A 26,182-nucleotide genomic window follows, 5' to 3' on the forward strand; every position below is an offset into this window, starting at 1 on the left:
AGAAGCACGCGCCCGCGGGATGCCCGAGGTGACGCCATCATTTTCGTCTTCGCCGTCGGCCACCGGAGATCCCCTTCGCCGCACCGCCTGCTCTAGCTCATCCCTGACCTCGCTGACCTGCCCATCGGAATCACCGTGAGCAGCTGACCCTCTCCCCCTTCTCCGTTTGCCTCCCTGTGCACCGTGGCGATCGCACCTTGCTCGCCCGCACCTTCCGCCGCCTGAGCTCGTCGCCGACGTAGCTCCGGTGACCATTTGGTCACGCGCTGGTGCCTAACACACTCACCGCACCTCGTAGTGCCTCTCTAGTGCATCCATTCACCCGCTAGCACGCCACAGCAGCAAAACCACCGACGCCCGAGCTCCGGCCGCCGCCCGGCCGGCTCGTCGCCGTCGTCGTTTCCGGCGATCCCAGCACCACCCACCGCCACCGCAGGATGCGCCACACCGCCAGCTACCCGTAGCACCCACCCGCGCATCGAACCGTGGCCAGAGCAGCGTTTTCGATGCTCTCCGCCGCATCTGGCCTCACCGAGGTCATGTCGCCGGCGGGTTTGACCCCGCTGACCCGGGTTTGACCCCTGTTTGACCTCTCCTGGGTCGCTGACAAGTGCTCCCAGGCCCCTGCTAATTTAGGTTAATCGCTAACTAAACTTAATTAGCCCTGTTAATACTGGCATGTGGGCCCAGGGCCTTAACTAGTCTAGTTTAGTATTAGTTTAGAGCTAATTAATTTAGGTTAATTAGTTAGACACTGACATGTGGGTCCCGGCCGTCAGGTTTGACCTGGCCGACCCAGTTGACCTGCTGACGTCACACCGACGTCATGCTGACGCAGTAATCTGTTTTCTGGATTTTGAATAAATCAAAAATGATTTATTTATTCCAGAAAATGTCCAAAACTTCTAAAATTCATAGAAATTCAACCATTACTCAGAATGAAATAATTTATATATGAAAAATGATCAGAAAAATCCAATCTATCCATCTGTGCCATTTTCATGCATGTTAGAACAACTTATGACTACTGTTTAGGACAAAACATATAAATGGCATCTGAATATCCACATATGGAGTTTGAATTTGAATCTTGGATTCAAACCAACTCCATTTAACCTGTTGCTAGTTGCATTAGCTCAAATCACAGCATATTGACATGTCATGATTATGCATCATATTATGCATTGCATTGATTGTGTTCCTTCTCTGTTGCCAGTGGTTGTTCCCTTTCGATAGACGTGTTCCGACGATGAGTTCGATTACACCGATGAAGAGCTATACTATCTTCAGAAGTGCCAGGCAAGCAAAAACCCCTTGTTCATTCCGATACAATCCCACTCTCTCGCTCCAGCTCTCTTTTACTGCATTAGGACAACAACGGTTCAACTGTTACATGCTGCGGTAGTTGAACCCCTTTTCCTTTGCATGACCTGTCATTGCCACGGTAAATAGATGAAACCCACTAGCATGAGTAGGAGTTGTTTGAGCCCTGATGTGCCTACTCATTCATGCTTGTTTGTCATGCCTGCTACTCATTCTTTGGATTTGCTCAATATGTGGCATGTTCCTAGGACCATTCACTCCAATGTGGTATGAGAACATTTATTTTCTAATTGTTCTTGGTTTGATGTCAAGGCCTACTCATTCTTGAAATCTATGTGGCTTTTTTAGAAACACTATGTTCCAAGAAGTTTATTCAAGAGAGCTGGGCATATAGGTCTGTCATGACTGGCAATGCCCTACAGGTCCGTCTCCGTCTCAATCTCGATCTCCTTGTGGACTGAAAGCTGATGCCATGCCTTTTATGTGATTTGATGCCTCTGGTTCTTCCATGATATATTCTATTTGCTGTCTTGAAGGATGGCTTGGTTAATGCAATCCGTGTATCCCTCACGGATCCACTTGGAACTCATGCTGCAGACCATCAATTAGGTGTGGTAATGACCTTTTCCTTTCCTGAGCATTTCATTTTCCTCTTGTTTTTAGTTGCTATACTGTAATGGTGTTTTTTCAGTGGTGCTTTGCCTTATCTATTGCTATATATTTATCCTTTTGAATATTGTGCGACCTGCTAATTTAGACATTGTCAGTACATCTATTATTTTTTGGCTTATATCTATATTAGTTAAGATGGTTCATGCAGTTTCGTGGCATTTTTATTTTTCTTCTTGGGATCTGTTGTACTTTGTAGCTGAAATTTCATTATGTATGAATGAAAAAGAACAGGAATAAGCGGACCATGTGTATAAATATCACTAACTACTGGTACTTTGCATCAGTTATCTAGAAGTAATTCATGTTGTACCCTTAGGATCAAAGTATAGGTTGTTTTCGTCCAAAGAAATGCATTATAGATTCACCAATTATGTGCTTACAATCTGAAATAGGCTAACCAGCAGAAAAATTGGTACGATTATGATATTATTGTTCAATCCAAAGAAATGCATTATATATTTACCAAGTATAAGTAGTATACTCTCTAGAAGTTTGGCACTGCCCATTTTTTGTCATTTAGGTGTTCTATAGTGTTATGCTCCTGTAGTAACCATTTGGTTTTGATGGCAGGATAACCATACTCAAGTCTGGTAGTGCGATGGCTCCTGTGGAACTAATCTCTGCACAATTTGTTTCAATGAGCACCCAGGTAATTCAGATGCTCCATTTGATTCTTGGACACTCTCCCTGCTGCTCATTTCACAACTACGTCTCCGTCATAACTTCAATCTGTTGTTTTCAAACAGTAAGGGAGAACACTACTAATACAGTATATATTGGACATTGAATTGGTGCTCCATGGAGCCAGGGCACCATGATTTATGCACAAATCCAAACCAAATTTGGGCATAGTTTCTCTGGAAATTTTAGTTCTGGGGTATAATACCTGATTATTATAGAATTCAAGTACTCTACATCTGGGATATTGTTGTGTATATCTATTTCTGCATACCATACTGCTTGTATATAAAATCAACATATATCTGCAGTCAAACAATCATTAGAAGAAGTAACTGCAATTTGGCTTTAGTACAAATATTTCACATATATGCGCCTTAGTTCTATGTAATGCTTTGTTGTTCTCTAAGGTATCCTCCTATCTTTGATGGAAGTAGTAGCATTTTTCTGGCAGAGCTAATGGCAGTGCTGCTTGTTAATCAATGTAAACCCTAGAGAATCATGTAATTAAGGATAGCCATTGTTATTGTAATCGTAGATTGATCCTAATGGGATCCCGTACATCTCGATGTAATCTTGATGATCAAGTATCGTCCAGTATATATTCATGGCAAGGCCCAAGGGGCAAATCACGGCAAACAATCATGTTTAACTCTGTTTTCTCTTGCCATCGGCGGCCCCACGTGTGTCGCACTCGTGGACGGCTGTTGCGTGCGTCCTGATTGTGGCTTCTGATAGTTTTTCTAATTTTATCAGTGGTGTTTCCTGACCTTTTCTATTACTCTTATATCTTCATGCTCCTTGACGTCAGAAAGTATTTTCTTACTTTTTAGTTTATAGTCTATGCACCTTTTCCAGATGGAGCACCACTTTGTCTAGGTATGTATTTGTTTTAAATTCAAGATTAGTTATAAATTATTACTCAACTTATCCTATTTTTATTTCCTACATGAGAAGGTAGTTTCAGGGAATGATTTCTGAATTTGGCAAAACGTTGATGGCTATATTATTTCAGTCTAAAAAGTGTACCATGCTATCCGCGGAACTTACTTTCAAGTATAGATAGATATGAACAGTGAACAGATCTATACCACACCAGCTTATTCACATTAAATGTTCTTTTCATATTTAATTGATGAGCAGTACGCGTGTGTCTGGCTATGTCAACTCTCTTGCTGAAAGTACTTTCTTTTTTGTTTTGTGGGTTTTTGTTTCCCTTTGGAAATGACAGTAGGTTTTTTATTTTGCAACAGTTAATGAAATTTAACACCTGAAGACTGCTGCCCATACAACGATGAAGATGCCATCTCCAACTAGAACAGTATCAGCCTACTTGGACATCGACTGGTTGCCAGTTGAACCAGCAACCAGCAGCCGACATTAGCGATTCAGGTCATCTGCCACACTCACATAAATGCATCCAGGGTGTTCAACTATAAATGAAATGCACATTTTGGTTGATATAAACTATTGAACTCCTTCTCTTCAATGATGCTAAGCTCCCTAGAATCAGTTTTGGGACAGAGGGAGTACCATAAGAGTTGACTGTTCCTTCTTAGGATAGCATTGAGACCACCGTATTTCCTCTTTGATAAGCTTACAAGAACACTCTTCAGCCTTTTATTTAACTTAATAGAAGAACAATCAGTATGCCATCTATCCGAATTTTGTATAGTGCCTAAGTTCATGAGCTAATTCTAATATTATTTATAGATCTTTCGTATTATCATTAGGTTGATGAAGCCTGTCAAGTATTGTCCACTACTAATTGCATTAGCTTTGCCTCAGAACTTGGAAAGAGAAAGTAGAGTTATCAATAATGATTATCTATAAGGTACCGTAGATATCGATGTTTCCAGAGCATCGTTTCCAATTGTCTGCTGTCACATTGTGTTTATGAGCAGATAAAACATCTCCTGTAACACTTATTCTTAAACTTGCTGATATGAACTACTTGGCTATATTTATAGAATTTATGTCTTCATGTTTTGTACTACTCGATGCAAATCAGTTGTCCTTGACAAACATTGTGCCTTGCTTTTGGTAGAAATTTTGCTTTTATGATCTGTAGTGAAATTGCTGTTATCCTGGGCAACAACTACACTTTGCTTTTGGTATATATTTGATTTGTATGCCCTATATTAAAATCAACTATCCTGGGCAGCATCTATCTCTTGCTCTTGATATATCTTTGTAGTGTCTGTGATATATATTGAACACGTTTATTCCGAGCGGTTATTCTATTTGGATGTTCTAAAACGCTTTGTTATATTGAAGTTTTAGAGGGTGGGTCATCATGCTCAGCCGGTAAACGCGCGCCAAGGCGTGCTTCTGATCTAGTATATATATATACCCAGTAGTTTCGCCTCCCCACAGGCCAACGTATTTTCCATGTTGAGATGGGATGGACGCTTTTTTTTAACATGTGATTATGCTACCTGTTGTTTGGCTAGTGCACATTGCCCCTGCTATATTTGCATTCATTTTGCCTGCTGCGATGGAGTCGTTTTAGTGTGAGATGTCGTAGGTCTGTAGTTCCCTAAAACAAGCGTAATTTTTTTATGTATACATGGACGATGGCGCACATTGGCTTGCAACATTGATTTATATCTGTGCATTGCATCCCAAACACTAGTAATTGATGAAACTGAAGTGAGCCTGATGAGTGGTTTTTTGCTGCTGTGTGTGTATCAGGCAGGGGCAACATGGAAAGAGAGTCTGAGTTGAAGGTTCAAGGTAGAGGAGAAGAAGAAGAAGAAGAAGAAGTAGAAGAAGAAGACTTATGTTGTTGTTGTTGATCTGAATTGGAGGCTTTGTTGGTGATGAAGAGTCTATTGATCTCCGTTGCCTCCTCTCCGCTTGTTGTTTTGACCATGTATTTTGATTCAATTTAGCTAGCTCGGAGCAGAATTATACCCATGTATTCCCTCCGTTCGCAAATACTTGTCGTAGAAATGGATACAAATGGACGTATCTAGAACTAAAATACATCTAAATACATCCATTCCTTGAGGGAGTAGTAACTTTATATGTCCACTATTTTTCTGTGTGCCCACACATAGAAATTGTGCAAAATTGGTTGGGCCATTTTATACTAAACATTTTTACCTTTTATTGTTAAAACTCATTTTCCATGAATAGTCTTACTGGTTCAATTTTCTATTACATTCAGCAAACACTATTTTTTGAGGGATTATAAACCCAAACACATAGTATTATTATTATTTATTTTTCAGATAATGTCACTTCAAAATCATTGCCTAAGCCTTTAGTGTTTTTATATATCGGAAAAGGGAGAAAGTTGGATGTCTTTGTAGATAAGTTTATTCCATTTAGATGAAGTACAATTATATGTATGAATTTTGTATCTACTTTAGTTTTCTTAAATATCATGGCTTAGTTCTCTGAAGGCGATAGAGGTTTCTAGAGGGCATGGTTGTCCCATTGGGTTTCTTTTTTCTTTCCTTCAATATCAGCTTAGATCTATCAAGGCCATAGTAAATAGAAGTTATAGTTTCCAGCCTAAGCAAAGCTGGCCGTGTTTCTGCTATGTCTCTGTCTATGTGGACCAAGTAGTGTACAAACATGCATAGGAATACAAAAGAGACTTGCACACCCTCGGCAAAAGACACGACATATATAACAACTTAAATAATAGTCAAAAGGAAGTAAAACAATCAGATCAAAAGATAGAGTTACAATCCAACTCAGAATTTAACAAACCACAACGAGTCACAACATACAAGTTCTTGTTAGTACGATAGCTAGTTATATGACTAAGATAAGCTTGACTAGACCTGATGATGTTACACAAAAGTTAGTTTCACATCTTACATATATATCCTTCTTACTATATATGGCTGGGTAATCAATAGAGCAAAACGTACACCTTTTCACTAACAAGAAAGGACGAAGCTATGACAACCTCCACTGTGGCATCCCCAGATGAACAAAAACGTGTTCTTGTTTGGTGGTGTTCAACAGGAAAGCCGATGTGACCTTTTCGAGCAATACAGCGACCAGACTTGCCATAGGATTCTATGGCCACTGTCAGTGTCCCTTGTGGTTCCACTGAAACCACTTTCCTTGATAGATAAACATAGTTATTTGATTCTCTATGCATTCCTTTACCACAGTGGTCAAGCAATACAAGTCGCTTGTAAGTGCTAGGAATAACCTGTGTTGTAGTAAATGCCAATCCACTTTAGCAAAGTGTATACCCACTTAGCCTAGAGTTACCCATCAAGCAACACAAAAGTTAGCTATGATATACGGCAAGAAAACAAGAGAAGGAAAAGGAAAGAAACCCAGAAAATAAAACCAAAAGAAGAACAAAGAAAATAAAAGAAAAAAGAAAAAAACAGAAAACCGGCTAAGATACTGCCCAGAAAAAAGCCCAACACAAAACCTTGCTCAAACCATGCAAAGTGGCATAGAAGGTTCACACAAGTGAGCTAAATGGGTTGTCCCACAACTTCCAGCTCTGGAGGTGACCCTACCATTGGTTTGGCAATAAGCAAGATTTAGCTCTGGTGATGCATCCAAGCAATAAAAATGAGCAGTTAACAGGCTTGGCCCACTCATTACCTTGTTGAAGGCATTGCTCGGATATGCTTTGATTATTTTTTCCGGGTGAAAACCTAGATTTGGGCCTTGGTGGTTGGATCCGGTGACGACAACACTTGAGTGTCGCTCCCTTCTTGGAAGCGTTGCTATTGAAGAACCTCATAGTCTGTCTAGTGTCATGAGATGGTTGGTGCGGATATGGTCTATTTTGTAGTTTGCCGATCGTGGATCTAATCACTTTGGGTTTTTCTTTTACTCGCCTACACATAGCATTGCTTTTATATGAGTTTGCTATCTCGCATGATTTTTATGTATTGGTGTTGGCTGTGTGCATTAGGGAGGTCGGGTGTGTGCTCTTTGGGTTTGTATCGTCTTGATGCTCCTCTTTCAGCAAATAAAATCCACCCTTTGTAAAAAACGCAGGCTCGGCCCACTCGAACTAACTGAAATGAAGTCACGTGTCTTTGTTTGGACTAATCTTGCTGGGGTTTTTTTCGAGGGCCAACGACAGTAGCGGAGCCCCCCATTAGCTAAATCTTGCTGGGTTGTGGTGTGCGTGTACACAGAACTCTTTCGGCTCTTGCTCTACACTAGTAGAAAAAGGGTCAAACGTGAAGCACATTAGTGCCGGTTTGAATTAGAGCCGGCACTAATGTGTACATTAGTGCCGGTTCGTGGCGGCGATCAATAGTACCGGTTCGTGGCGAACCTTTAGTACCGGTTCATGCCACGAACCGGTACTAAAGAGGCTGTGTCAGCCTGCGGTCAGGCTATGGCCCCACCATCACCATTTAGTGCCGGTTCGTACCACGAACCGGTACTAATGAGGTTATGGCAAGCTGTTTTTAGTCCCACCTCGCCAAAAGAGAGGCAGTATGAGCGGTTTATAAGCCGTGAGTGCACAGACAATGACGAAGAGTTGCAATGCTCACCTACATGTTGATTAGCTTCAAACCTTGCGGAATAGCATAGATTGCACTGAGCTATGTGCAGTGCAGTCTACACTATTCCGAATGGCTTGAAGCAAATTAACCAGCATTGCACCTCTTTTTTATTTTTAATAACTTATTTAAACTCCGGACTTCTTTTGTGTTCAGTATGCAGCATTTAAAGCGACGTCATCAATTTCCAACATGTTCTGACATCATTTGTTGTTTTTCGGTCATTTACCTAATTGTTTAGAGAGCTAAATGACCGTGAAATTGAAAATCACTACAAAATGAATCCTGAAAATGTTGAAACTTGGCATGGTATCATCATATCACCCGCATAGCATGCGCGAAAGAGTAGAGAGGGTCACGGCAAAAATTGGACGCACTTCGTGTATAAACTGGACAAACTTTTTCCGAGTATCAGGGTTTCGGAGTCCGGAGTGGGTAATAATGTGCAACTCTTTGCTTGGTTTTGTTAGGGTGGTCCCTAGGAAGTCCCAAAACAATGGCATGAACCACCTCTACACAAGATTCCCTCATGTTCGTCGGTTATGGTACTTTCAGCCTATAAGTACTTAGACTTGGAGTGAGGAATCGATGCCGGTGAAGACCCTACACAAGGAGTGAGTGAATATTTGGCATGTACCACCCTAAGAGCACTTTTAAACACATGGTATGCCAACTCCTAGCTTTTCGTGCCATCCCGATGCTCCGGAGCCCCTCTATGGCGAAACCCTAGCCCCTCTACAACTTTCACCGAAGCCCAGAGTGGGTACTAATGTGCATCCCACCAATCAGGAAGAATCACACGGATCGTGTGTTTCTTTCTAGCTCTTGCGAGTCGTTGGATCAAGGGTGTGTTTCTTCCTAGCTCATGTGAGTCGTTGGATCGAAACTACCACACAATCACTTTTTTTGAGCCAGACGACCCTATATATAGCCCACCTCTCGCCTTCCCTGCATAAGTCTTTCAGTTCATCGACTACATACATCTACCAGTTCATCGACTGCATACATCTACCAGTTCATCGACTGAATACAAATCATTCGGATTCGCCATCATACGTCCAACCCTGCATTTGATATGCATATATATGCATCACGAGCCACGGTTGGGCTGTATGATGGCGATACCGATTGGTTTGTTCTAGATCCGACATAAAAGGTTTGATACAACTTCTTTTTTGTGACATAAGAGCTATCTCTCCTCCTACCTATTTTAGTTACACAACTACCTATTTGTGCCAATTTTTTCACTTTTGCTGTTGCTCTTGCATCATAAGCATCCATGTTAACTGGACTTACAAGTAATGCAATTTAACCAAACTATCTTGTGATCTTCGCCAAGAGAGAGGCAGTATGAGCGGTTTATAAGCCGTGAGTGCACAGACAATGACGAAGAGTTGTAATGCTCACCTACATGTTGATTAGCTTCAAGCCTTGCGGAATAGCATAGATTGCACTGAGCTATGTGCAGTGCAGTCTACACTATTCCGAATGGCTTGAAGCAAATTAACCAGCATAGCATGCGCGAAAGAGTAGAGAGGGTCATCAATTTCCAACATGTTCTGACATCATTTGTTGTTTTTCGGTCATCTACCTAATTGTTCAGAGAGCTAAATGACCGTGAAATTGAAAATCACTACAAAATGAATCCTGAAAATGTTGAAACTTGGCATGGTATCATCATATCACCCGCATAGCATGCGCGAAAGAGTAGAGAGGGTCACGGCAAAAACTGGACGCACTTCATCTGTTACATGGCCACTTCAATGTTTTTTAAACTTATTTGAACTCCGGACTTCTTTTGTGTTCAGTATCCAGCATTTAAAGCGATGTCATGAATTTCCAACATGTTCTGACATCATTTGTTGTTTTTCGGTCATTTACCTAATTGTTCAGTATGCAGCATTCAATTTTCAGAAGAAAACAAATAGAAGAAAATAAATAATGCAGAAAATAAAAGTTGGGGTGGCAGCGCAAGGCCTTTAGTACCGGTTGGTGGCTCCAACCGGTACTAGTTATACACAAACTAGTGATTCACACAAATTTCAAAAAAATCAAAATTTAAACTATTCAAATTTGTAAACTACTGGTACTAACAGAAAGTTTGTAATTTTTTGTACCTAAAGCAAAAATATTCACAAAGAAACTCTAAATACAGCAAAAAAAAACAACTCAAACAAAAATAAATAAAGCAAAAAAAATAAGAAAAAAAGCCCACCTACTGCGCCACAGCGGCCTGCATACGACTAGAAACCCAACCTGTTGTTGGGCCAGGATGCAGGCCCGCAAAGGCCCAGCAGGCCCACAGGGCAGCACAGAACATTTAGGCCCAGTAGGCCTGCTTTAGAGAGGAGCTCGAGGGAGCTACCGCACTAGGGCTTATAAACCAGTGCGGATGCCCCTCGGCTAGCGAGGTGGGACTAAACATTTCGCACCGCACCTGCGCCAGCGCACCCCCTTTAGTGCCGGGTAGTAGCACCAACCGGTACTAAAGGGGGGGCCTTTAGTACCGGTTGGTGGCTCCAACCGGTACTAAAAGCCTTCGTTTCCCGCCGCTTGGCCTGGCGAAAATAGGCCTTTAGTAACGGTTGGAGCCACGAACCGGTACTAAAGGCCCATCCTATATATATAGCACTTACGAAAATTTCAGTTTCATCTCCCCACTTCGTCTCCAACCTCTCGCGAGACATCGCCGCGCGCGCCGCTCGATCCCGTCGTCGCCGCCCGTCGACCGTCGTCCGTCGTCATCGTCGCTGTCCCCGCCGCCGCCCGTCGTCGTCGTCGTCTCGCGCTGCCGCCCCGAACGCCGCCGCCGTCCGTCGTCATCGCCGCGGCCGTACGTCTCTCTCGCACCCGCGCCGCGCGCACCGGCCCGTACGTACGCCGCCGCCCCCGCCCCGTACGCCGGCGTCCCCGCTCGTACGTACGGGGCGGCGGCGTACGAGGCGGCACTGCAGTATACACACTCACATACACACACATACATACACACACATACACACACACACATTTTTTTTTACATATTTTCTGTTTTCTGTTTTTTAGAAAAGTTAATTAGATGATCGAATATTAGATTAATGTCGAATGTTAGATGAATTAGATAGAAAAGTTAAATATATATTAATGTCAATTGTTAGAGATGAATATAGCTAGATATTAATTAGGTATATATATGAGATTTGAACTAGTTGAATAATTAATATAACTAGTTTATTTTTAGTAAGAAAATTGTCGAACTAGTTTATTTAGGTATATGAGATTTGAACTAGTTGAATAATTAATATAACTAGTTTATTTTTAGTAAGAAAATTTAGGTATCTGAGATTTGATGATCTAATTAAAATATTATTTGTTAATGAGTTTTTCTGTTTATTTAATTTTTTATATATTTTTAGTTTATATAAATGTTACATTAATGTCGAATGTTAGATGAATTCGATAGAAAAGTTAAATATATAGTAATGTCAATTGTTAGAGATGAATATAGTTAGATATATTAATGTCAAATGTTAGATGAATATATATTTGGCTAGATATAGGTGTTTAATATTTCACCTATATGAACATAGGAAATGTCATCTGACGACGAAAAAGATTTCATTATGTGCGAACACTGTGAAGACCAGCGCGGCCTGTGCGACCAAAATTTCCTTGTTGATGGTAGGCGCTTCAACATCAAGCTGGATGAGACATTCGAAGTTGATACAGTAAGTCACTTTGTCAATTATTATTTGAATGCAAAACTTATGCTTCATTTGCTTCAACTTATAATTTTAAATTTTCACTATTCTACTAGCGCATCCCCTGCCATGCAAGAATTTTTGTCTTGGATAAGATAGGTTTTAGTGCTATAGATGATATGGAGGTAAAGAGAGTTTATTTGAAGATGGAGCATGTGTATACTTTCAACGTCAAATTATATAATGGAGACACATACACCCATTTTGAATACAAAACTTGGCAAGCACCATGCAAGGCTTATGCATTTGAGCCTGATATGGTTATCACCTTTGATATTCGTCCGGAAGATGATATTGAAGGTAATATAGACATCTGGGTCGATGTGCAAACGCCTCCAGTTCTACCATTTGGTGAGTTTTTCTCAACCATGCATGCATATGTTTATGTCTTTCATACAGTTTATTCAAAAATAGTTGACAACTAATTTGTATTGTCAGCTTATTTCGGTTCAAGCAAACATGTCCGGCGCTTGGTAGACAGGACCTACTACTGCCCCGGGGCTCAACTAAACTGCGAGGAGATAAGTCATTATGTTTCATGGCTTGAGGATCTTAATACTGTCAAGACAAATTTTTTTCCTAAACTTAGAAATGTTAGTACTCAAAACGTGCGACCAATGGTGATCGTATCGAACTACGGTCACATATATAATCGAAAGATGGTAAGATTTTAAATATTTGTCCTTAATTAGTGCATCTTTTGCATACATTATTTTTGAAGCTAAACTTTCATTGCTTAGTATATTAATTACTATACGATGTTTTTCAACAGGGACTTCCGATGACAGTTGTGCCTCAGTGGATCGAGACAAAAGGTCGCATGTCAATGTTAGCTTACGACCAAGATTTCCTACATTGCACATGAGTGCATTCAGGATTTTTGAAAGCGAAGAATGCTTAATAGTGAAAGATTGGAGCAAAATTGTTAACGATCGCAGAGAAGTACTAGGGGGCAGCAAGGAGAAGCGCAAACCCAAGATTAGGAGACAGATTCATCTGCATGCTCCAGTATGATGAATCAGGAGAGCTATACATGTTCTATTCTATTCTACCTGAGAGGGAGCAGCAGGATCAGTAGCTACTAGTTCATGCTCTTAATTAGTACTTGTCTCATGTCCGTGTCCTGAACTTCGATGTTGGTGATGATTATGTTGAACTTGATGATATCTTTGCTTCTGTTACAAAGTGAATGTTTCCTCTTTAAGCTAGCCACCGTTGATGATGATTAGATAGCTAGCGGTAATGACTATGATGATTAAATAGTGGTAATTAGACGACTATAATGATTTTTAGCTAGCTAGAGTTTATTTATTTATTAATATGCGATGATGATGATGATGACGACGACTACAACTCATATAACGTAAAACAATCCTAAATTAAATTGATAACACAAATTTAATTGAAAAATACAAAATAAAACAAAAACCCACAACCATTTAGTACCGGTTGGTGTTACCAACCGGTACTAAAGGGCTCCCGGCGCACGGAGCTGGCTCGTGCCACGTGGTTCCCCTTTAGCACCGGTTCGTGCTGAACCGGTACTAAAGGGGGGGGCCTTTAGTGCCGAAACTTTAGTGCTGATTCCTAAAACGGCACTAAAGGGCCTTATGAACCGGTGCTATTGCCCGGTTCTGCACTAGTACTAGTGATTTTGTGGGCACCTTGTATGTTATGTTCTATTGTCAGCAAAGCGGCTTGGTTCCAAAATAAAGACTAGAAGTTCCTTCACTAACATCATTTAGAAAATTTCATGATTTGGTATATTTGTTTCACTATATGGTAAACCTAGAATTATTAGTAGTAATCAGTACATAAGCGGTAAGTGTAGAGGGATTTGCCGAAGTTTGTTGGGTTCATCCCAACCACTATATACTTGCTCTACCCCTAATTTTGAGAGAACGCCCCCTTATATATAAAGAGCAATGCTACATCTACGTACTCAATTTTACGTGATTAACGTAATCGCCAGGTGGCATTTATTCTTTGGACAGATTAGGGGAGGAGGCCCCTCCCAGTTGAAATCAAAGGGGGTGGAGAGTTCAAATAGGAAGATTACGTAGGTTGGTTACGTAGCTTTACCTAGGTGTAGCATTTTTGATATATAAATCATAGCCGCCACTTGCGGCTCCGAATGTAGCATTGGTGCTCTATGGTAGAGAGGAAGGGATTCTCGTCTGTCATCCTTAGTGTAGTGGGTGATGAGATAGGTGGAAGTGGAAATAGCCTCAGCCCAAAAGTGAGGCGGAAGAGAGGCAGCGATCATCATCACACGCGCCGTCTCAAGAAGGTGACAATGCTTGCGCTCAGCCACACCATTCTGAGCATGAGCACCTGGACAAGAGAACTGGGCAAGAGTACCCTGTTCAACAAGAAATCCTCGCAACGCTCGAGAAATATACTCACCAGTAGAATCTGCATGAAAAACACGAATAGGAGTGGAGAATTGGGTACGAACCATGGCAGCAAAGTTTTTGTATATAGATAAGACCTCGCTACGAGAAGACATGAACCAGATCCAGGTGTAGCGAGTAAAATCGTCTATAAAGAGAATATAGTAGCGATGACCCCCTTTCGAAGTGAAGGGAGCAGGACCCCAAACATCTGAGTGAATGAGATCAAAAGGACGCTTAGACATCGACTCACTGTGAGGATAGGGTAGCTGAATCTGCTTACCAAGCCTACAACCTAGACAATCCAACGAAGCGTTGCTGGAGACAGACCCAGAACACCACGATGAACTAAAGACGAGAGACGAGAACCGCATAAATGGCCAAGACGATGATGCCACTGCTGAAAAGAGCTAGCAGAAGCGGCAACAGGGGCCACAAAACTGGCGGCGGTGGCATCAGAGGGAAGACGAAGCCAGTCAAGCTCCCAAAGACCATCATGGCATCGAGGGCCAGCACCAAGCAGAGCCCCTGTGCAGCGATCCTGAACAGAACATGAATCGAAGTTGAGATTGACCCTACAATTAGAGTCAACAATCTGACTACCTGAAAAGAGTTGCATGCTAAGTCGAGGAACATGAGCAACAGAGGGAACAAGAAAAGAAGATGTGCTAAGAGTGCCTCGACTAGCGACAGGGAGGGGAGTACCATCAGTAGTATGAACACGAACATGAGACTCGACAGGTCGAACGGATGTCAAAGTAGAGGAATCATAAGTCATATGAAAAGATGCTCCAGTATCAAAAATCCATGAGGATGTACCTGAATGAGTAGAAGGTGGTTTATCATTGCCTGAAAACTCAGGCGCAGAATCAGCAGAACCTATTGGTGAAGAATCCCAAGTATCAAGAAGGCATCGGAGTTGCACAATCTCATGCGCAGACAGAGACAAAGTGGCAGACGTCGAGGTAGAACCATCTGCTAACGAAGAGCGGTCACCACCACCTGTGAAAGCCGTGTGTAGAGTCGACTGAGAGTAGCGAGTCGACGTAGAGCGGTCACCGATGCGTGTGGAAGCGGCAAGGGAAGTCGGTGTAGAGCAGGCACCACCACCACCACAGACAGAAGCCGCGAAAATAGTCGATGAACAACGACTATCACAGCCTGCTGAAGACGCCATAGAGGGCAACATCAAAGACGGACGAACACCAAGCACCGAGCAGCGACGCATATGCGACATGGGATCAATATAGGGAACACCATTGATAGTCACAGGACGGCGATGAGCGGAGACCGGCAACATAATATCTCTCTCTCTTTTTTTAAGCTCACGTACCAATCTGAATTCTAATGGTACCGGATACACCAGACGAGGCCCAAAGTAAGCTGCCAGATCAACACGATCCAATCCTTCCCGATTGTAATTGTAATCAATCAGAACACCGGGAAACCACCCGATCAGCAGCAGATCAGAGGAGACGGATGGGTGGAGATGGCAAACGACGGGTGGACGAGCGTGATCTCCGGCGACACGGACGGAGCGGCTCAGACGAGGAAAACACGCACCAGCGAACGGGCGGACGACGACCGAATCGGCGGTCGGCGGCAGCGCAATCCGGCACCTGGGTAGGGACCCGAACAGGCAGCCACGCGGAAGAGACGGTGACGGGCTCCTGGGGAAACCAGCCAGTGGGATGAGGCGGAACAAAGCAGCACCAGCCGAAACGCTCACGCGCTGAATCGGCCAGCGGTGGATTGGGTCGAGCGAGCGCTCATGCTCGACGACCAGAGAGTCCCGCTGGGACGAGTAGCAGCCCGGGGATTGAATCCAGCCGGAGGTGGCGGGATCTGGTGACTGGCGGCGGAGATCCAGCGAGGAACGCGGATGAAGGCGGAATCCGGCGGGGGCGGCGACGATCAAATTGAAGAGGAGCAGCGGACGAAGTCGAATCGAAGATGAACATCAGCGGGGTGGTTCGGCTGAAACGCGGGCGACCAGAGGCGTCGCGGGTGGCACGAGTGGACAGCAGGGTTGACCTGCAGTGGAGGCGCAGAAGAGCAACGCCGGCACACGAGGAGATAGCACGGCCATGAATTATGATCGGATCGCACGAGTTGTGTGTGCGGAAAAAACCTTAGCTCGTGATACCATGTTAGGAGAAGAAGCAACTTATATTATTAGGAGGCCAAAGGCAACATATATACACATACATGAGGATGCCAAAAGACTACAAAAGAATGCCAAGAGACTACAATGCAAAAGGCCAAAAGACATCACTAATATAACTCTAACATTAGAATCGTGCCGACATCGCTATGATGATGATGGGGGTCTCATCTCAAAATAAAACCATCTTGCTCCAATCTCGTCTCGGTGATGCTTGTTGCCTCCACAAGGTAAGACTCCTCTCCCCCTTCGGCTTCCACTGTTTGCTCTGGTGTTGTGAGGTAGAGGGGAAGGTATTCTCGTCTCTCATCCTTTGAGTAGAAGGTTTTAGAATCGCACGACATTGCTATGACGATCATACTAGTGTTATCTCAAAATAAAACCATCTGACTCAAATCCAGCCTCGCTGACACTTGGTGTATCCAAATAGGCAAACGCTGCTAATTCACTAGAAGATGACGAACTTGTGTTGACCATCATAAAATTCAACTTTCTATTCCTCAGTTATGTCTGACAAAATTTACTTCCAAGGTCAAAAGAAAATTGAAAGCATGGATGCATAGATATTAAAAATATATCAATATATCCAACACGAAACATGCTCAAGATCCAAGTATTTTCAACCTCTACATCGAGCGAGTCGAGAGATACTCACACAATAATGGCAAATTTATTCACCCATTTTTTTACTCAGATAGTCAAGCTTATTTATGGGTGATCAAGTCATAAATCCATACATGAAGGACTCACTAACAGCCTTAGTATGTTGTCACTCATATGCAAGCCCCGCCAAGAGCCCACTACTGAACGTCTGGTTGTAGCAGTCGAGGTTGTTACCATAGGCTGATAGAACTCTTGATCGATGTAGGCTAGATCAATCGGTGATTTACCTTCTCTTTGACTACCTTCTCCTTGGCTTGGCAAGCTCGAACCAGCAGCCATGGTGGTGGTGTGGCGGCGGTGATTGCAGTGAGATGGCAAGGTGATGGCGGTGCTTCCCGTCAGCACTGCACTAACCCTAGATCGGTAGGAGATGTAGGTGGGGTGAAAGGCATCGCGACGAACCTCGTGTTGCGAGCCGCTGGCCCCCACCTCTTTATATAGTGCAGGTGACAGGGGCCCGTCACCCATAGTGGGCTGAGCGCCCCCGGTCAGGGCGCAGATCTAAGGGCCCGGTGGGCCGTTGGGCCCACACGATGGAGATCATCCTAACATAGGAAACTCCGAGGACAGCATATTAGCGCTTGTAGGACCCGATCCGGTCAGCAACACATTCATCCTGCCCCCTGCCAACTCGAGCCCGCCATTGATGATGTTGGTGATGACGCCATACCCAAGCACCCGGCCAGCAGCATTGCCCGCGCCTGATGGGGTCCACTGGCCTGTGATCACAGCATGGGACAATGGCTTATTTGACTGCGCCATCATCCAAAACCACACCGCCGTCTTAAACGACACCGTCGGGTCCGTGGTCACTAGGTCGTTGTTGTTGAGCAGGTCCACCCTAATGGCACGCTCCGCGGGGTCATAGTTGTAGTTCCATGAGAGCTGGATGGGGCCGTGACCGTAGTATTTTTCACCTGACGCACATGGTCACTCTGACGATGACTCGTAGTAGCTTCCCGGCGAGCGCTGCTCCTGCTTGAAGCAGTAGCCCCAGGAGTACGGGCCATCAGGGAACGTGAGCCACCCTCCGGTGGTCTCGTTGGAGGTCATCCCAAGGAATCCTGCTACCTCCCACCACCGTGCTCCCAGTGATTCGGAAGGAGTCATATGTGTACCCGCAGGCCTCTTGGCAATGTTGCGGTTGAGCAAGAGCCACTCGAAGAGGTCCCTAGACACAATGGATGACACACCCTGGCCGATCGAAAAGGCGCGTGCAACGCCAATGTGCTCACTTGTTTGAATTCTACTGTGTGGCACGCCAAAAATTTCCATTATCTTCTTCATATTACTCCTACTTCACAGGACCATGTGACCACGTCTTCGCTTATAAATAGGAGAAATGGACCGATAAACCACGTTCGATTGATAAATTAGTTAACACGTGATGAAGACCTAGTGGGTTATGCTTGCAAAGAAACGTATAGTACTTTCTCCATTCTATAATGTAGTGCGTCCCGACTTTCCAAGATCTAAATTTAACCATAAATTTAACTAACGAGACAGACTACGGCGGCAGCTGAAATTATACCACTGAAATACGAGCGCACTACATTATGAAAGGATGCAGTATGAGATTAACTTTTTGCTTAAAAATATAATATTCGGCAACTTTGTGTTGTGCAGAAGCAGTACGGTCGTGTATATATAAATAATCAGCAATAATTCTCATGGCCGGAGGGTAGGGTGGCGTAGGAAGATTAGCCAAGTCCGTGGTGGGTCAGAAATAATCAGCAATGCTAAGAGCATCTACAGCTGCGATGCGCAAATCTGACTCCTCAAGCGCTCGCGGACACTGCCCGGTCACCCCTCAAATGTTTGATTGTTTAACCGAACACCTCAAATTAGAAACCTCAAATTCATATTATTACATGCAACGTGAAATCTAATCTAACAGGAGCTCGCCCGATTCTATCGTGGCCATGTTCGGTGGCCGACCGCGCTCCTCAGTGTTGGTCCGGCCACCGACAAGGTAGAGTGCAGCATGGGACGTATTAGCATGCTAAACGTATTTGGTATTCCATCAAGCCAGTGGCATATATATTGGCACCACTTGTTGGTGGATATAAATTTGACGCTGTTTGGATGAGTAACCATGTAGAACGCGCAAACTTGCATTGAAAGAAGAGGTGTTTAATTGTCTCATCATGAGTAAAAAAATTACACTTCTTGCTTCCATTCCAGTTGTGTCGAGCGAGATTGTCTTTAGTTGGCACAACTCCTCTTCGAAGATACCACATGAAAATCTCAACTTTTAGTGGCACCTTCGATTTTCATATTTGTTTATAATTGTCCATTGAATTCTCTGTATGCGAGACTACACGGTACATAGAGTCAACTGTGAAGGACCCAGATGTAGTAAGATTCCAGCAGAACACATCCCGTCCTTGTGTCAAGTTAATTGAATCCAAACGAGATAGCAGATGTTGTCATGACACAAGACGGGGGCCAATCAAATCCATCCTAAATGATATATCTGATGGGGAAGAGCACATCACATGCGCAAGAGTACCATTCTTATCGCGTACAATGCAGGCAGTTCCTAGCCACTTGTCCTCATAGAAACGTATCTCTGAGCCGTCCTTTATCGTGAAAGATCTGAAGCGGAAAAGATGTTTCTTGACCACAATCAGTCCAGCCCAAAAATGCGAGTCATAGGGCTTCAATATGCCTGGGTTAACGCCTTTTGGCCTAAATACTTGTTGCGCAACAGAGTTTGCCAAACAACATCCTCGGCAAGTAGCTTGAACAGGCGAACGGGCCTATAGCCTAATGGTTGCAGCGACCTTAGTAGCACCCCAGGTCCTGGGTTCGACTCCCGGTGGGAGCGGATTTAAATAGGCCTGGGCAAAAATTTCTGGAATAAAAAGGGCTGTGGGGCTGTTGCTCTACAGTAAATAGTAAAAAAAAAGTAGCTTGAACAGCCATTTACTAAGTAAGGCATCATTCTTAATCTGGAGGTCTTGAACACCTAATCCTTCCTGGTCTTTCCGTCGACAAACAATGCTCCATTTGGTTAGCATATTTTTTTTTCATTGTTTCCTTGCCAAAGAATCTGGACCTGAAGTAATCCAGTCTTTGCAGAACCCCTTTGGGAAGTTGGAAAAATGAGAGCATGTAGAGAACCATGTTTGTGAGGATAGAATTGATCAAAACTAGTCGTCCTCCAATGGAGAGCAACCTGCCTTTCCAACTGCTCAACCGTATCTCCAATCGCTCCTCAACATGTTTCCACTCTGCATCAGTGAGACGCCTATAATGAATCAGAATTCCAAAATATTGTCGTGAGAAGTGTATCTAATTATTGGCAAAAGATAGTGAAGCTTCAGAGGGTAATTGGAGATGGAATTTTTATTTTGCAAGGTGATTGTCGGCGACCACTACCATTGCCATCCTTGGAGTGCAGTGGTCAGGTGTTTATCTCAAGGAAGAAACGAGCTGTGATATTGGTAAGACAACCATTGTTGATTCGCGAGTCTGATGCTAGTATAAGGTGCCTGCAAGGACTACCTGGACCTTACTTGTCATTAAAGATGCTTGATGCAACACATGTGGACACCAGTTTGATTTACTTCATGGATGACATTCAGTACAGCTATGAGAAATTACCTGCTGCTCTTTTATACCATTCCAAACAACTCCACTTGGAAACTGTGTGGCAGCCTCTTTATCCAATCATTACCACTCGTAGGATATTTTGTGCAATGGGAAACAAATCAATGACAACTGAGAAGTCAGCGATTATGATTTATTTACATCAAGTTGGAACAAGGCTCAGGAATGGGACATTGAGATCACTGTGCTTATTAGAGGAGCTAGAAAAGTGGCCCGCTCGATGCGCGGGCTAGGATTTTATAAGGTTCAGTAATGATAACATATTGTTTCAATACTTCAGTTTTTTTGTAAACAAAGTTATGGTAAATGAAGCGATTTATTGACATCACATTTTTTACTACAACCTCAAGATTTTTAACAAAAAGTGGTCTAATTAATTTGTATGTTGTTTAGCCTATTGCATATTGTTTTATTGCACTAATGGAGAACACCCGAAATAACACCGCATGGACCGACGAAGAACATAATATTTCCATATAAACATGAAAGCGATTGGAGAACTAAATTTAGGGAAAACTAAAAGAGATGAAACATTTTTTTATAATGGCGTACATGGGTTTTGTCCAACTTCGATGAGAAAGAGATATTATAGAAATCTAATTGTTGTTATCTTAGAGAGCTTTAAAATAATCGCCAGATGTTTCCAATTATCGTGAAATTTTCTTGAAGAATTATCTTTTTTCTAGTTATCCCGTTAAGTACTTTTACTATATAATAGATGACATTTGTAAAAAGATTTTATTTTTCGAGCTTTTTCTCCCGTAAGAATATAATATTTGTATTCTTGGGTGGAAATTTTCATAAACTATTTTTTTCAAAACATTTATACTGTAGATTTCATTGTACTATAATTGATGGTATTTTTGTCCTCCAATTAGTTTTGTATAGACATTTACATATATTTCTCACACAATTTATACAGTATAACCTATATAGTATATGCTATGTCTCTAGAGAAAACAATTATATTTGGATATTAGATTGGTAGCAAGAAGTGAAGTTTGGATACTGAGGTAACAGTAGATTGGTTCAAGTGATACTTATCAATACGTAAAAGCAAAGCTCAGAACATGTCCTAGACATTTTACCCACTGTACAAAGTTATTGACTTATTATTGTCAGATATAAACATGAATAGAAATTTAAATTTGTGTTGCGCTAAAAGTGACGAAGTCTGTGCATGCACGCACTATATTGTCATCAGTCTTCCTAAATAGAAATTTAAATTTGTGTGGCGCTAAAAATGACGAAGTCTGTGCATGCACGCACTATATTGTCATCAGTCTTCCTAAATAAAATAAAATATTTAATTTAAACTGCAAGCCACTAATATTACGCCACTAATATCAAGTTAGTCATTTGAAGATACCTGAAAATTTTCCATTATTGTATGCCTAACTGCCTGTACGTGTTTAAGCTAGTATATGTGGTGTCCCGGACAAATTAGTTTTTTGGATATTAGATTAGGAGAAAGAATTCAAATTTGGATGCTGAGCTAACAGCTGGTTTGTTCATGTGACATTCAGTCAATTCTTGTTGGATGATGATAACAATGAAGTGAAGTAGAGGCTGCGACAACAGGTTATTGGTTCATCTGACATTTAGTTGTCTTCCCCGCAAAAAAGGACATTTAGTTGTCTACATGATATTCATACGTAGAGGTAAAGCTCCGAATGTGACCTAGCCATTTTATCCTTTGTACAAAGCCATTGAATTATTGTTGTCAGAGATAATCATGAGTAGAAATCTAAATTTTCGAGGCGATAAAAGTGATGAAGTGTGTTCATGTGCACACTATGTCTTAATCCGTGTTTGTATTTATTTATTTTTGAAATTTCAATTTATACTGCAAGCCACTAATATCAAGTTAGTAATTTGAGAAGATACCAAAAAGAGTTCCGTTATTACATATGACTAACTGTACGTATTTAGTATGTGTAGCACTGTTTATTCTGTATAATCTATATAATCTATGTCGTGTCTCCGGACAAAATAATTACTTTTGGATATTAGATTAGGACAAAGAAGTCAGATTTGGTCATCGCAAAAAAAGAGAGTCAAGTTTGGATGTCGAGCTAACAGTTCATGCGGTATTTAATAGTCTACGTAATATTTATTAGTACGTATAAATAAAGCTTAGAGCATGACCCGGACATTTTACCCATTGTAAAAAGCTATTGACATATTATCGTCAGGAATAATCATGAGTACAAATTTAAATTTGTGTGGCTAGAATTTATCAAGCGTGTGCATGTGTGCAATATGTTGTAATCTATGTTTAAAAAACAAAAATTTCAATTAAAACCTTCAGCCACTCATACCAAGTTAGCCCAGTGAAGATACCCGAAAAATTTCCATTATTATATGCCTAACTACCCAAAAAATTTCATTATAACCATATATAATGTTGTTACACATGATAATGTATGACTTCGTGAGTACATACATATATGCATTTTATTTTTATTTTTTGTAGAAGGACCCTGTGTGCGTACATGTGCTGTCCAAATAACGTGACAGCCTTTTTTTTCTTTAGTAGGACATTAATTATTTTACTGTAGAGTCCAACTTTTATATAATATCTGAATAGGCATAGGCTGTACGTGGGGGAGGAAGGTGGAACATCTAAATTGTTACTTTTACTCATAGAGTCAAACTTCTTCTTACCAACCTTATAATTAAGTTTTTTCTATCCCGCAAAAAAAAAATTAAGTTTTTTCTAGGCTGTACGTTCTTTTTAGAAAATTCTAGGTTGTACGTTGGGGGCTGGACGTTGGCTCACCAAGGAGTCCACATACGTAAATGTACATATGTCACGTAATTTTCTGAGGCCCACCGTGTTACATATGTTATGTAGATCGAACGGTTGTAGATTCTTAATTTTAAGAGATCCATCAAACCAAGGGCCAGTATATTCTGATTAAAGTGGAATTTTTTAACTATTTATCTAGCCTCGTAGTTGTGTTACATATGTTACGTAGATTGAACGGTTGTAAATTCTTAATTTTAAGAGATCCATCAAATCAAGGGCTAGTATATTCTGATTAACGTGGAATTTTTTAACTATTTATCTAGCCTCATGGTTACATATGTTACGTAGATTGAACGGTTGTAAATTCTTAATTTTAAGAGATCCATCAAATCAAGGGCCAGTATATTCTGATTAACGTGGAATTTTTTAACTATTTATCTAGCCTCATGGTTCATCGTAATTTTTTAACTATTTATCTAGCCTCATGGTTACATATGTTACGTAGATTGAACGGTTGTAAATTCTTAATTCTAAGAGATCCATCAAATCAAGGGCCAGTATATTCTGATTAACGTGGAATTTTTTAACTATTTATCTAGCCTCGTGGTTCATCGTATTTTACTTCTTATATATAATAGATAGATTCAGCAAGGGTACTCTAACAGAAGATTGTATTGGAGGGACTATCATTCATTTTGCAAATTATGGTTATCCTCCAAAGGTCCTTTTGTTAACACATTTGCCGAAAATCTTCGCTAAAAACTATTTACCCCAGTCTGAACGTATAAAATGTTGTACCATGAGTGTTCTGAATCCTGATGGACAGACAAGCAACAAAAATATCATATTCCTTGCAGACTTGTACCTGGACATGAACGCTTGTGCTTTGGACTTCATTGTGCACAGCTTGCTAGTGTTCCTGGTGAAGATATTCAGAGACCTGCTAGTGTTCTGGAGGACATCCATCCTAAGAGACCTGTAAGACGCAAGATATGCTATAATTTGGCAGCAAGGGACTAGCAAAAACAGGAAGCTGACAACACTGAAAATGGTATCTGCGTGGAGGTTGACTTGACCTTTTACTTGGAGACTATAGCATCAGTTGTATTGAAGAACAAACCAACACAACTCATGCTGGTTATTTCGGTTAATTATGGCCCAGTGGTATTATTTGTGGTATTTAGACTTCTGCAACCAACAAAAGGTGGTCTCCTGCTCATACGTCGACTTACCTTCAGACTTGCGACTGACACTGATTGATCTGTTAGGAATAAGCACGACATAGTGTACGTCTCATATATGTATATGTGTCTATGTCCGTGTACGTCTCGTACTTGCGACTGACACTGATTGATCTGTTAGCTTTTATTTTGCTTTCTTCTTGTGTGTTTGAAAAAGTTTGAAAATCCAAAAATATTTCCCGCTTCTTTTTGTCTTTTACTTTTTGTTTATTTGTTAAGTAGGTTGTAGCATTAAAAGAAAATCCAAAAAGATTTCTCATTCTTCTTTTGTTTGTTGGGAGTTCTTGTCACGTCCCTAGCTTCTGGCAGTGCACTAGGCTAGCTTCATGTGTGCATCATGTTTAAATTTTCAAATGAATATGAAATGGGGATGACAGAAAACCCCCAGCACCCCCCTTAATCCAACTAGGGTTTACCAAAATCTTTTTCAATGAACCGGAAATGCCCTTCTAAAATGTTCATCATCTTTGCCTTGCTCTAGAATCATTGACAAAAATGGTGGACATATTTCTAGGACATCATAGGGTCAGTGAATTAAATTATATGTTAATTGCATTTGGTTATATTCCATACAGTGGGCATAAGCAGTTTGGTGATTTTTGAAAGTGCTTAGGTATTTTTTAGAAATGCCACAAACCTACAGAAATGAAAGAAAACAGAAAATAAAAGGAAAAGCACTTACCTGGCCAACTTAACTAGCAGGCCCACCTGGCGGCCCAGCACTATGCTGGCCCATGCCAGTCAGCTGCTTCCTCCCGCCAGGCAGGCAGGGAGGTGAGCGCCGGCGCGCCCGAGCTCACCATGCCTCCACCTGCTTGCCGCCGAGCTGCTGGACGCGTGGATGAACTCCTGCCCATCGCCCTCGACCTCCCCGACACCTCACTTCTCCCCCAGCGCTTCTCTCTCGCTCCCCCCACCATGGCCGACGCAGCCGCAATCGCCTCGTCGTCGTTGCCGTGGCCAGAGCCACCACCTCGCCTCTCCGTGCTGTCCAACGGCTCCGCCTCGCCGCCACGGAGCTCCAAGACGAAGCACGCGCCCGCGGGATTCCCGAGGCAACGCCATCATCTTCATCTTCGTCGTCGGCCGCCGGAGATCCCCTTCGCCGCACCGCCTGCTCCAGCTCGTCCCTCACCTCGCTGACCTGCCCGTCGGAATCGCCGTGAGCAGCTGACCCTCTCCCCCTGCTCTGTTTGCCTCCCCGTGCACCGTGGCGACCGCACCTTGCTCGCCCGCACCTGCCGCCGCCTGAGCTCGTCGCCGACGTAGCTCCGGTGACCATTTGGTCACGCGCTGGTGCCTAATGCACTCACCGCACCTTGTAGCGCCTCTCTAGTGCATCCATTCACCCGCTGGCACGCCACAGCAACAAAACCACCGACCCCCGAGCTCCGGTCACCGCCCGGCTCGTCGCCGTCGTCGTTTCCGGCCACCCCA

The 26,182-nt window shown here is 42.4% G+C and overlaps 1 long non-coding RNA gene and 1 pseudogene across 2 annotated transcripts; one reads left to right on the top strand and one right to left on the bottom strand.

Moving 5' to 3' along the window:
• The first annotated feature begins 1,534 nt into the window (after positions 1-1,534).
• Positions 1,535-3,234, top strand: LOC125532047 (uncharacterized). Of its 2 annotated transcripts, XR_015617780.1 has the most exons (4): positions 1,535-1,590; positions 1,672-1,937; positions 2,566-2,644; positions 2,742-3,234. It is a non-coding gene; the product is annotated as an uncharacterized LOC125532047 (long non-coding RNA). The 2 variants fall into 2 exon arrangements; XR_015617779.1 differs by having other exon boundaries at positions 1,541-1,937.
• A 14,477-nt stretch (positions 3,235-17,711) lies between these two features.
• On the bottom strand, positions 17,712-18,412 carry LOC147988065 (26 kDa endochitinase 1-like; annotated as a pseudogene).
• Positions 18,413-26,182: the final 7,770 nt, after the last annotated feature.

This window comes from Triticum urartu, chromosome 2A (assembly GCF_056163025.1).
Source record: "Triticum urartu cultivar PI428250 chromosome 2A, HENAU_Tu73, whole genome shotgun sequence".
Classification (NCBI taxonomy): Eukaryota; Viridiplantae; Streptophyta; class Magnoliopsida; order Poales; family Poaceae; genus Triticum; species Triticum urartu.